We start from the raw sequence: 13,196 nt of genomic DNA on the forward strand, positions 1-13,196 counted from the left end.
ATGGCAATGCCCCGACCAATCAGAGTCAACTTGCCTGGTTTGAACTTAAGCAAAAGCTTTGGGGATAATTGTTCCCTGGTGCATTCGCCACGGCAGTGCTTTGACCAATCAGAGTTAACTTTCCAAACCAATCAGCACACTTTTCTCAAGCAATGTAAATTTCTTGTTCCCTTTGAAATTGGTTATTCTTGCGAATCAGTCCTGATGAGTGCAAGATGAAAACCTTCAACAGTATGTCTCTTTTTCAGCAATACTCAAGTTCTGTACTAACAAGAGACTGTTTTCTAAAGAATTCCTGGCATGAGATCATTAGGACTTCTCATGGAGATTGATATTGTAACATTATACCATTTCAGTCATAAAAGACCAGTTTACACTGCTGTACAATGAGAAGGCACAATTATTTTACAGTGAGTGGATGGAAAATGAAACCTGTCCAAATTCTGGGCAATTAACTTAGTGTATGCAGTGATAAATTGGAACACAACTGGGTCATTTATGTACCTGATGTATTTTTAAACATCATGGGTCAGTTCATCAACACTCTCTAATTAATCCAATGGCTTTTTGCTATTCTAGAAAACCAGCACCCTGGATAGTATAGAACACCATCATTGTAATGCAACTCAACATGATGGATTACAGCTTCTGGTGTGTAACTAGAACATCCGACCTTTGGAATTAGAGGGGTGATTGTTACTAACTGAGCCGTGGCTAGCACTTAAAACCTCTAAGCAAGGTTTCTGGTTCTTGATCAGCCATTCACCGGATCAGGAATCAATTACCAGCTATTTTCATTTGTTCGTGAATTCGCACTCCTCTTTTCTTTCTGCTTTCACGGTAAGGGGAAGTTAGATAAAAACATGAGGAGAAAAAGGACTAGAAGGATGAGCTGTCAGCATTAAAGTGGGCTCATGTGGAGCATAAGTACAACCATATAACCAGCAGACTGAATGGCCCATTACCCACGCTGTAAATGGGTGTAATATGCACTGCTGTCTTCTTCCAATCAAAGCTGAAGACTGAACCATAGAGCCATAGAAAAGTTACAGTACAGGAAGAGGCCATTCAGCCCATCATGTCAGCACCGGCCAAACAGAGAAAGAAGAAACTAGCTACTCATTTTAATCCCACTTTCCAGCGCCCGGTCAGTAGCCTTGCAGGTGACAGCATTGCCTCTGCTCCCTGGTGCATTCTCCATGGCAACGCCTCGGCCAATCTACATGAACTTCTCAATGACTCTCCCATTGATAAAAATACAGAATTCGAGAAATTTATGGCACTAGAAGGAGGCCGTTCGGCCCATCATGTGCGTGGCTGAAAAGAAGCTGTCCAGCCTAATCCCACTGCCCAGCTCCTGGCTCACAGCAACTGTAGATTGCAGCTCCTTAACCAAGTGTCTCTTACAAATGTGACGAGGGTTCCTGCCTCTACCACGCTTTCGGGCAGAGGGTTCCAGATCCACATCACCCCCTGGGCGAAAATATTTCTCCTCAACTCCCCTCTAATCCTTTACCAATTATTTCAAACCTGTGCCCCCCCAGTGATCGATCTCTCTGCTAATGAGAATAACTCCTTCCTAGTTTTTACTCTATCTAGGTTCCTCATAATTTCATACACCGCAATTAAATCTCCCCTCAGCCTCCTCTGTTCCAGGGAAAACAACCCCAGCCTATCCAATCTTTCCTCACAGCTAAAATTCTCCATTTCTGGCAACATCCTCATAAAATTCCTCTGTGCCCTCTCTAGTGCAAACACATCCTTCCTGCAATGTGGTGACAAGGACTATACACAGTACTCTAGCTGTGTCCTAACTAGTGTTTTATACAGTTCCAGCATAACCTTCCTGCTCTCATATTCTGTACCTCAGTCAATAAAGGGAAGTATTCCATTAGGCCTTCTTTACCCAAACTTAAACTAACTGCCCTGCTACCTTCATAGACCTTTGGACATGTCCTCCAAGGCCCCTCTGTTCCTCTACATTTCTCAGAATCCTACCATTCATTCTGTTTTCTCTTGCATTGTTTGTCCTCCCCAAATGCACTGCCTCACGTTTCTCCAGGCTGAAATCCCCGTCGCCCACAGGATGATAGATTCCTGCAGTTTACAGCTTTCTCCATCGCTACCAACCGCACGGGAAATTTTTGTATCAACAGCAAACTTTTTAACTACACCTCCCACACTTAAACCTAACTCATTGATATAAACCTCGAACAGCAAAGGGAGTTATTCCGGAGCCCTGCTGAAACACACTGGAAACAGCCCTATAAAAACACGAAGGACGCGTTTCCTTTTCTATCTGCCTGCTGTTAAAATAATTCCACCTCTCGTCTTATATAACAGTTTCAACGTTTCAACACTCAGTGGAGACCAAGCAAGACCAGTAAGCTTCATTCTTTATTCTCTTGATCACACAGAATCCTCTACACTTAAGCCTGGTAAATGCTCAATCAGTTTACAGGAACTTTCATCCAGAAGCACTTCTCTGTGGGCTGAAGCGGTTGATGCAATTTTCCTGCCAGCAACTTTTGAAGTGAAGCTTCCATTTTGAGAAAAAAGCTGATGTGACCATAAATTAATTTCTCCCTTATCCCATCAAACGTCTAACTTGCAGACGATGCTCGAGGGACTTGGCTTTACTTTCTACTGGGAAAGCTTGATATAGACATCCATCATCAATCGAAAACTTCAGACGTGGTTTAAGCTCCAATCTTCAGATAGTCTTCTTAATCACTAATGGCCGAGTTGTGCTTTTTTTTGTGAGGAGAGATCAGAGGCCTCCCCGTGGGGCGATTGTTTTGAGATATATAATTTGCTTTTCCCTTTGCAGCCAATGAAGTATGCAGCGCCTTGGCAAAGTCAATAGGCAGAAGTGTTCAATGCAACTGCTGTGAATTAGAAAGCTTCCCTCTTATATTACAACAGTGACTACACCACTAAATAACTTCTTCGGCTGCAAAGAAACGCTGAAGTCGCACTTCTGGAAATGCGAAGCAAAACCCTACGGATGCTGGAAATCTGAAACAGAAACAGAGAACACTGGAAGTACTTAGCAGGTCTGGCAGCATCTGTGGGGAGAGAAACAGTGTTAGCAGCCTGGATTTTTGCTTCAGGGAATTCTCTGGCTCCCTGTACCTGCCTCGGGGAAAAAGTGCCCGGATGGCAGGATCTTCGTTCCAGTGGAGCTGGGGTTGGTTGGTGGGGGGGAGGTGGAGGGGTGAAGAAGGCAGCTCCGGGACAGAATTCCGTCTGCTGCCCTCAGACACGAACAGAGGAGGCCGCGTGAGCTGGCGAGTGCCAAGATGGGCTGTTTGAAAGGCTCTCTGGGGGCTTTGTCGCAGTTGTTTTCTTAATCATTAAGCCCTCCAGCCCTAACCTCTCACACTCCCCTCACCTCCAACCCACTCCCATGCCCCATTCATGACAACCCACGCCCCCCACCCACCCCCCAATGGCCCCTCATACACTACATGCTGAGCCATGACCCCAATCCGCCCCATGGCCCATAATAGCCCCTATGGCAATTAGTGCCAATTTATATCAACTCAGGAACACCACCCAACATCATTTGCCCTTACACCCTCCAAGCCAGCTCACCTAATATCCACCATAAGTAGACCTCAAGAGCCATACTGAGATGAAATAAAATGAAGTTCTAAATATTTATTACAGATTTCACCATATAAAAATACTCCCACATTAGCGAAAGCCCATTTAATACATTTAGATCCCCTCAAGTACTTAATCCCTTGATTTAAATAAAAACATGTCGATTCGTTACCCACATCAGAGACAGCTAATCCTTTAATAATCTCTTTGCGACGTCAATCAAATTGTCAACTTACAACCCCCCTCAATGTGATAATTACAGGTTGTGGAAAGCAGCCAAACATTAATAATGTTATAATGATAACACTTAGGGTTGTGTTAACAAACAGCTATTGAAACTGCTAGAACAGATTTTTTTTTCAACACTCACAGGCACAGATAAGAAGTTTTTCTTTTCAATTTTTAAAGGGCTAGCCATTTAAATAACTTGACAGCTTAAGTTTTTCTAATGCTCACAGGCAGGCAGGCAGTTTTATTCAATTTTTAAAGGGTTGGCTATTTAAATAACTTGACAGCTTGACAGTTCTACGGGCCTTATCTGCCCTTCAAGAGAGCTATGTCTTACCTAAAGTTTCATAACTCACACACTGCAGGGTGAGGCTCTTGCTCCAATGAAAATGGAGTCTCTTTGAATTCAGCACTGACTTCAAATGGCCCTACTGAGTTTGGGATTCCCACAGGTGGGAGTCACGTGCCCCCTCCCCCTATTCCACCCCCAGTGGAAACAGGATCTGTCGGAAACGGGGGCTTGATTTCTGAATCTGGGTCCCACCCGCCATTGTGGAAGGTTCCCCCAAGTTGGTCATGTGGCATTTGCCATTGATGCGCAATAGAAAATAAACAATAGCCTATTCATTTTAATGAAGGAGTTTCTATCTCCCATGGTCAAAACCATGGACGTCCAATAGAGGTGGAGAGCGGTCCTTAATACTTCTCTTGTGCATAATCAGTTTTTTTTAGCTCTTTTTTGTTACCTGGTAGTCTTGGAGATAGAAAGTCTGAGGCCTTATCATCCTTGCTGTTTTGGGGTGTGTCTTGACAAGGGCAGGTGTGACATTCCACAAGGGTATAGTCTAGCATGGTCATTGCAATCCACCTTTAGAAGCTGTTAGATGACAAGTTCATCGTGTGTTGCGTGATGAACAAGCTGTGCTGTGGTTTGATGATGAGCAAAGCTTCGGTGGTTTCTGAGCTCGTGACCCTTAGGGTCATCTAGTGGAAGGATTCATTCACCCTCAGTTTGTAACTCTGAAGCTGCCACTGTTACCCTTAAGCGTTAAGCCATGTTGACAGGGGCAGTTGGCACTGATGCGCACGACTGTTAGTTGGAGCATGTTGGTTACCTTCCAGGACACAGAAGAGCTTCCTCAGCTTCATAGAAACAAAGAATGGTTACAGCACAGAAAGAGGCTGCTCGGCCATTATACCCATACTGGCTATACCTGTAAGAGCTAGTCAGCTATAGTCCCACTCCTCCCCCCTTTTCCAGGAGACCGGCACATTTTTTTTCTCAACAGATACGGATCCAATTCTCTTTTGAAAGCCACGATCGAATCTGCCTCCGCCGCTCTCTCCGGCAGTATACCCCCGATCCTAAATGCGTGCTGTGTAAAAATGTTATTCCTCATGAAGCCTCCAGTTCTTTTGCCAATCACTTTAAATTGGTGTCCTCTGGTCTTCTGCCAATGGGAAGGTGTTCTCCCTATCTGCTCTGTTCACAAGGCTCATCGTTTCGAATGCCTCCTGTCAAATCTTGTCAGTTTTATGACACTATTTTTCAAATGTGCGCTGTACTTAATGCCTTTGCAAGGAAGGTTGGAAGCACAATGTCAAACCCTTCACTTTGGATTGTCAGATGACTGTCTACGTTTATATAGCACAGCGCAGCCAGAGTGAACAAAAGACCATAAGAATAGGAGCAGGGGTAGGCCATTCAGCCCCTCGAGCCTGTTCCGCCATTCAGTAAGATCGTGGCTGATCTGATTGTGGCCTCAACTCCACTTTTCCCCCTGTCCCCACCCCCTCCCATAGCCTTTGATTCCCTTGTAGGTCAGAAAACACTGAAAAAGTGTAAATAAGTCAGCTGTTTTCTTCGGATAATACAGCGCGGAAGGAGGCCATTCGGCCCACTGTGCCTGTGCCAGCTCTCGGAAAGAGCGATCAAATTGGCCTCACTCGCTGGCCATTCCCTGTGGCCGTGCAAACCTTTCCCTTTTGGAGTATATTTCAACGGAGAGAGGTGAGGAAAATTGCTGCTCTCTCCCAATTTTAGCATCGGGCCTGACAGCTAGCCTCCACCCACCTGAAAAGACCCTCAAAATCAGGCCCAACGCTGGATGTCAGTGTTGCCATGTTGCTGTTCAGGTCCTAACGCATGCAGCCAATTCCCTCATTTAATGCAGGCAGCTCTACAGCCACTCTCTGTAGAGGGGAGCAGTGTCATCACGGAGGAGAGATTCATCCACCTGCTTCCCATTCCGAACATAGGAATTGCTGGCCGAATAAAGACCAAGGTCCATCCAGTTCACCTCCTACCATCCTGATCATCGCAAGGTACAGTAATAAGTATGTTATTGACTAATCAGAGTGACCAATCCCGATCAATTAGTCTAGAGCATGAGGGCTCATTTTAACCGAAAATAAAAGGAGGGTTTGGGGCCTTGGGAGGGTTAAACTCTGTTCCCTCACCCAAACCCGCTTCCTACTTAACCCACTTCCAACTTAACTGGGGCTGAATGTTAGGCAAGTGACCACCCAATTCAGCTTTGGAGCTTTAAGTATGTTACTGAGGCTGTGAGACTCCTTGTCTTGCAGATGTTCAACTTTACCCACTGTTGGCCACGTTTCTAAGTTTCAGGGAACCTGGCAGCTGAGGTAGGCCCCTGGATCCAGGGAGCAAGTATGAAGGTCCTTACATCCTGAGTCCCCCAAGACCTCATCATGAGGTCTTGGGGGACTCAGGAGGTAAGGACCTTCATACTTGCTCCCTGGATCCAGGGGCCTACCTCAGAAGGCTCTGTGGCCGGACCCTACCATCCTGACCTTCTCCGTGAGGCATCCGATCTCATCTCAGATTCTCCATTCACCACCGCTGGCAAGCTGTGATCCCCCACCCGCTCCAAAGGCCTCTGGTTCCCACCCCTTCTCCCAGCCTCCAAATTCCTATCTCACCACCTCCCCCCCCCCGCTGAGACATAACACCGCCCTCTCCCCCCCCCCACAACGCCCTCCCCGAGGCCTCTGATCCCACTTCAAGCCTGTGAGCTCACACCATGAGGCCACTGACCTTTCCCCCCTATCAGGATCCTGATCGCCGCCTCCCCCAGCCATGGCATCTGAAGCCCAGTCGATCACCCTCAGATCAACACCCCTCACTTCCTCATGATCAACTCTTCCCCCCACCTCCTCAGATCAGTGCCATATATCCTACCTCTCTGTCCAACCTCCTCCTTCAACCCCCCCCGATTAACATCTCTCCACAATCAAACCCCCACCTCACCTCTGATTGACCCACCCCATTGACCCCCCTCATCCACCTGATTCCCCCCCCACCGATCAACCCCCTCTCCTCCTCCTCCTCCCCTCAATCCCCCATTAATCCTTTTCCCCTCCCTCAATGGGCTCTACTTTGATTGAACAAGCCCCCTATGCTCTTCCCCCTCCCACCCCATCACCCCAACTCCGCAATCGAAGCCAAAGCGATCAACACCCCTTCCTCCTCCTCCCCTCCTTCCCCCATTGACCCCCCCCACCTTCTCCCCCTCCGCCCCTCCCCTCCTTCCCCCATTGACACCCCCCTCCCAAATGACTGCATTCTGATTGACCCTTTTCACTCCTGCCACCCTCCCTCACAATATGATCTGCTTCTGCTTTGGTTCTGTCAGCATCACAGGCTAACATCACTATTCCCATAACATTGATGGACGTGGTTAACCATGTGATAATGACCAGATAATCTCTTTTCTCTGTGATGTTGATTGAGGGAGAAATATTCACCAGGAGCCCAGGGATAACTCCCCTGCTCTCCTTCAAAATAGCCCCGTGGGATCCTTTGCGAGCACCTGAGCAGGCAGACATCACCTCGGTTCAATGTCTCACCTGACAGACAGCACCTCCAACAGTCCAGCACTCCCTCAGTGCTGCACTGGAGGGTCAGCCTTCATTTTTGTGCTCAAGGCCTGGGAGTGGGACTTTGAACCCAGGACCTTGCGATTGGACCCATCCTCTACCTCTCCCTATCCGGTCATGCCGCTCCGATCCACAACCCCCTCCTCCTCCCCCCACCGCTGTACAAGGTCGACCCTCTCCTCCCTCCCTCCCTCTGGCCCCGAACGCGCACTCACCTGCTGCGCCTGGTGCTGAGCGGCTTCCTGTCGGACAGGACGTCCCGATCATTGACGTCACGGATCTTTTGGGGATTAAGGGAAAGTGAGGGAATCCTGAATCCTGTGGATCCCTGAGACCAACTGACCTACCTGCTCCCTGGGGAACACCCCAGCGGCAGAGAGCTTTGGGCCACATAGTCATGTGATCCACCCCCCCCCTCCAACCACCCCGACCAAAGCTGCTGCACTCACCACATCCCACCTCTCACATTACTGACAGACTGCATCCCAAAATGTTATTTCCTGAAAGAAATCCATCCAATTTACATTTGAAGGGATCAATACTAACTGCATACAAGGTCTCCTGAGGGAGCCTGTTTCACGGGATTGACCACTCCATCACCGGGATGTTCTTCCCCGCAGATTAATTTGGAACTCAGACCCTGCTTCAATCACAGCCCATCTCCCTCCGCAGCCCTTTCAAGTATTCACCACCCTTCGTTTGATAGCCGCCTTGGATTCCCCCTTGTCCCCGTGGACGCGTGTTTTCTTTTTTTAAAAAAATTGGTAAAATAAAAAAACACAACTTTATTTGTAGGCGAGCAGCTGGGAAAATAGAGTCTAGATGCTGTGTGACCTGTAGCAACACCACCCCCTACTGTGGGGAAAAGGAACTGCATTAACAACAGGCCTCTCGGTCAACGAGAGATGGGCCATTTAGTGTTATTTTTCTTTGCTTTTCTTAGTCCGTGTGCGATGGATATCAGCTAATATTTTGTTCTCTCACTGAATGCGGTGACGTCCCTGTTTAACGCTGTCCCACTTTACGTTGTTTCTCTTTAATGTCGGTTAGTTGATGGGGGTCTGCGTTCTGGTTTAGCATTGTGAGTTTTGTTTTAAAGTTGTTTTGGGGTGGACGGACCTCGGGCCACGTGTCCCAAGCTCCGCCATTTTGGAGCGGCCTCTCCCGCTCCCTAACCCGCCCTCGCGCCGCTGACCCTCTGGGTTCACGGGCCCCCTTACCGCTACCTGACTCCCCCTTCCCCTTCCTCCGACCCTCCCTCATGCCGAACCTCCTGCTCCCGCCACTTTCCCACTCGCCGCTTCCCCCTCCTCCCTGAGCCCCACGCTGCCAGCTTGTGTGGGGGGGTGGTGGGGTGGGGGGGGGCGCTCTGGAGGTGAGCAGCTTGAGGGAAGGCGGGGAGCAGCTTCGACTCGATGCGCTGGGAGGGTCGGCGGCGAGAGGGTGGGCGAGGAGAAGCGGGGAGGGGGCTGCCCACCGGAGGGGAGGGTCAGTGAGAGGATAGGTCCGCAGGGACCAGGCGGGTTAGAGAACGGGAAGTGTGTGGTGAGCGGGAGGTCCGGAAAGCAGGATCGGCGGGCGAGAAGGTTCAGCAGTGAGCGGGAGGCAAGTAGAAAGTTAGCGTATATTTTAAATTTATTTGACTTTAAAAGTTACTTCATTTCTCAATATAGGAATTTAGCGATGTAAAGCTCACCGGGGTTATGAGGGTGCTTTATTATAAAGACGCCATTTCTAAATTTTTCGTTTTCTGGCTGGATTTTCAAAAAAAAAAGCTGAAATCCTCTGACGACAACAGAGGACTGCCAGACAGCTACAACACACTGGCATGTGTACCACCAGATGGGACGAAACAGAACAGGCGCTTAAACCACCCCCTGGGGAGCATGAAAGGCCCTATTTCCTGGTGGCTTTACACTATCCGGAAATTTTTCAAAAGTTCCTGCGATGAGACATCAAAATGCAACCGCCTGGTTCTAAAAACAATGACTACAGCAGACACGGATTCGTCGAGTTCCTCTGGAGTAGACAGCCAGTGAGGCACTTTAAGTTCAGAGGTCAGAATGGTGTACTGAACAGTCTGCAAAAAGTTGTTGGCTCTCTCTCTCTCTCTCTCTCCTTCACAGAAATATTGTGCCCGGGTTTGCAAAGTGATCATCCTGAGACGTGAAACCTACTGCAAATGCGGAAATCTACTCCGTACAGCTACACCCAGGAAGAGACTTGAACAAAACAGCGGTAACGTTTCGCTACATGGATTGACCACATCGAGAGGAGCCAAAGAACAGCTAACTGTATATTCCTGTGTTTATCTTATTCACGTACTGTAAAAAAAATCCTTAAGCCCGTCTTCTAATTCTACCAGCTGTACTAGTGTGTGTGTGTGCGGGTCCAGGGAATGTGTGTGACGTATGAATGATGGTTACAATTTACGTTGTTTTTTTTTTAAAAATTCGGCAAGTAGCTTCAATACACTTACCTTGTTCAACCACATTGGCTGTGGCTCTGGACTCACACGTAGGCCAGACCAGGTAAGGACGGCAGATTTCCTTCCCTTAGTGAACCAGATGGGTTGTTCACAACAATGACAGCTTCATGGTCACCATCACTGAGACTAGCTTCTGCTTCCAGAGTTATTAACTGAATTCAAATTCCACCAGCTGCCTTTGTGGGACTTTAGCCCCATGTCACCAGATGATTACCCTGAGTCTCTGGATTGCTGGTCCAGTGACATTACCACTACGCCACTGTCGACCCCTGTTGCCGTCAGACTTGGAGTTAGGACCTCATGTGCTTGTAACGCGGGGTATATAACGTTTTAATGTTTTCTTCTGGTGAGAAAGATCCCACAGAACCTAACTACAGTGGTTTTAACCTACTAACATTGGTTTTAATGGGAAAATCGGATTCGCTTAAAGCTGTTTCACATCAAGTTGCACTTTTCAGGAATGCAACTCCAGCTTTAAGTGAGGACTCACTGTGTCGAAGTGCTTTTATTTTACTCTAACTATACCACTGGAACGGTAGGGTTGCCAACTCCTCAGGATAGCCCAGGAGTCTCCAGGAGTCAAAGGTTGTTTTCCTGGACACACCGAGGTAGAAAGTCGTAGCTGGGGGCGGGGGGGACGTTGAGAAAATTGTGCTGTTCTTCATTTTCTTCGGAAGTTTTTGTCCATCGTTTGTTAAAATAAAAAATACGGGAGATGGAACAGAGGCTGTTTGACTGAGCTGAGAATCATCCTATCCGGTTGGAGAGAGCCTGTTTGCTTTAATGATGGGGGGGGGGGGGGGGGTGCGGGGTGTGGGGGTGGTGTGCTGGCCTTACCGATAGCGAAGGGGGGGTCGGGAGATGATCGGGGAGGGTCGAGATGGAGATGTGATGGAATCTCCGGGAAGGTGTCCAACCAGAGTTGGCGACCCTACCGCTGGCGCCATTTAAGGTCTTTGACCTCACTTGAAAGACGCCTCCATGGTTTCAACCCTCCTGAATCTCGCAACCCTGGTGCCCCCTCGTCGCTCTTTTGCTTCAACCCTCACCTCTTTGCTCCTCTCCACCCTCAGTGCTGGAGCCTCCAGCTTTAACTTCTGGGTCTCTCTAAACCACCCCTCAGACTTGCTATCAACTCTCCGCACCTTCAGATTCCCCTAAAGGCCTTCAGCCAAACGGGCCGTGATTTGTTCTTGTTGATAACAGAGGTTCACTTCTAGATTTTGAAAAAACTAAATTCAACTCTGGAAGCTACCATGGTGTGGGACTTTAACGCTGAGCTAAGATTGTTGCACGTTCCTTCACAGTCTCCGGGCCAAGGTGAGAAATCACGGGCCCTCCTGCATCTCCTGTTTCCGAGTCCTTTATTAACCACCTCCCACCCGCCCACCCCCTTAACCCTTCCTCACCATCCCCAACTCTAGTAAAATCTGCCTCAAATGTACTTCGAATAACTGAGTAGCTTATTTTCCCACATGACATGTTGCACCAATTCTTCGTGCTCAGAGAAAGCCCTTACTTCCCCCCCAAACCCTGGCATTTAATGAAATCAGACACACTCTGGAATGCTGTTTTTTATTTATTTAACCTTTCCCCACTCTCGGGCCTCGATCTGGTCAAAATCAATTCCTAACAGCACTGTGGGTGTACCTACACCACATGGACTTCAGCGGCTCAACAAGGCAGCTCACCCACCACCTTCTCAAGGGCAACTAGGGATGAGCAATAAATGTTCGCCTAGTCAGTGAGGGCCACACACTGCGCCACCCCTCACCCTGTACACACCCCTCACCCTGCACCACCCCTCACCCTGCACCACCCCTCACCCTGTACACACCCCTCACCCTGTACATACCCCTCACCCTGCACCACCCCTCACCCTGTACATACCCCTCACCCTGTACACACCCCTCACCCTGCACCACCCCACACCCTGTACACACCCCTCACCCTGTACACACCCCTCACCCTGTACACACCCTTCACCCTGCGCCAGCCCTCACCCTGTACACACCCCTCACCCTGTACACACCCCTCACCCTGGACACACCCCTCACCCTGTACACACCCCTCACCCTGTACACACCCCTCACCCTGTGCACACCCCTCACCCTGTACACACCCCTCACCCTGTACACACCCCTCACCCTGTACACACCCCTCACCCTGCACCACCCCTCACCCTGCGCACACCCTTCACCCTGCACACACTCTCCTTCCTGTGCTCCCCTTCATTTAGCACCTCAATAATGGAGTTTAGTCCCCAGGAAAAGAAAGAGTTTGTTGTTTACATATCATTGAATTCTTCCCTTGGAGAGAACAGAGTGAGATCGTGAAAAGATTCACAGAGGCTGCATAAACATTTCTTCTCTCCCTGTAACAATCATTAAACCGGCAGCTATTGATGGTTAATCCTAAACGTTGGGAGGTGTTTATGGGCACCCACGATCTATGCAAGGAGGAGGAGAAGTTACCAACCAGCCCTAACATTGTGCTGGATGCTGACCCAGAATTAAATGCCAGCGCTCCTGTTTCTCTTGCCAGGACTGCCTGGATCTGCGGTTTGAGGCTGGCACCTTCTAACTCAGGGACAGGAATACCACCACTAAACAGAAGGTGGATTCCCTGGAAAACATAGGAGGCAGGGGATGACATTTTGCACCTCAGTAGCATCAATGTTTCGGGCCTAGGTCTAGTGTCTTGGCTCCATTTACTTGCATCTCACCTCCACCACCCAGCTTCTCCTTGAGAATCCATCCCAACCAGAGTGGCAGATGGTGGTGTCGTGCTAATTCACTGGCCTAGTAATCCAGATGCCCCGGCTAATGCTTTGGAGGCAAGAGTTCGATTCCTAACCCGACAGTTGGCGCAATTTGAAGTCGCTTATTAAAATCTGGAATAAAGCTCGTCTCAGTAATGGCGACCATGACAACTACCATCGATTGTTGTAAAAAAAACCCACCTGGTTCAT

The sequence above is a fragment of the Cetorhinus maximus genome, chromosome 2 (assembly GCF_964194155.1).
Source record: "Cetorhinus maximus chromosome 2, sCetMax3.hap1.1, whole genome shotgun sequence".
NCBI classification, from domain to species: domain Eukaryota; kingdom Metazoa; phylum Chordata; class Chondrichthyes; order Lamniformes; family Cetorhinidae; genus Cetorhinus; species Cetorhinus maximus.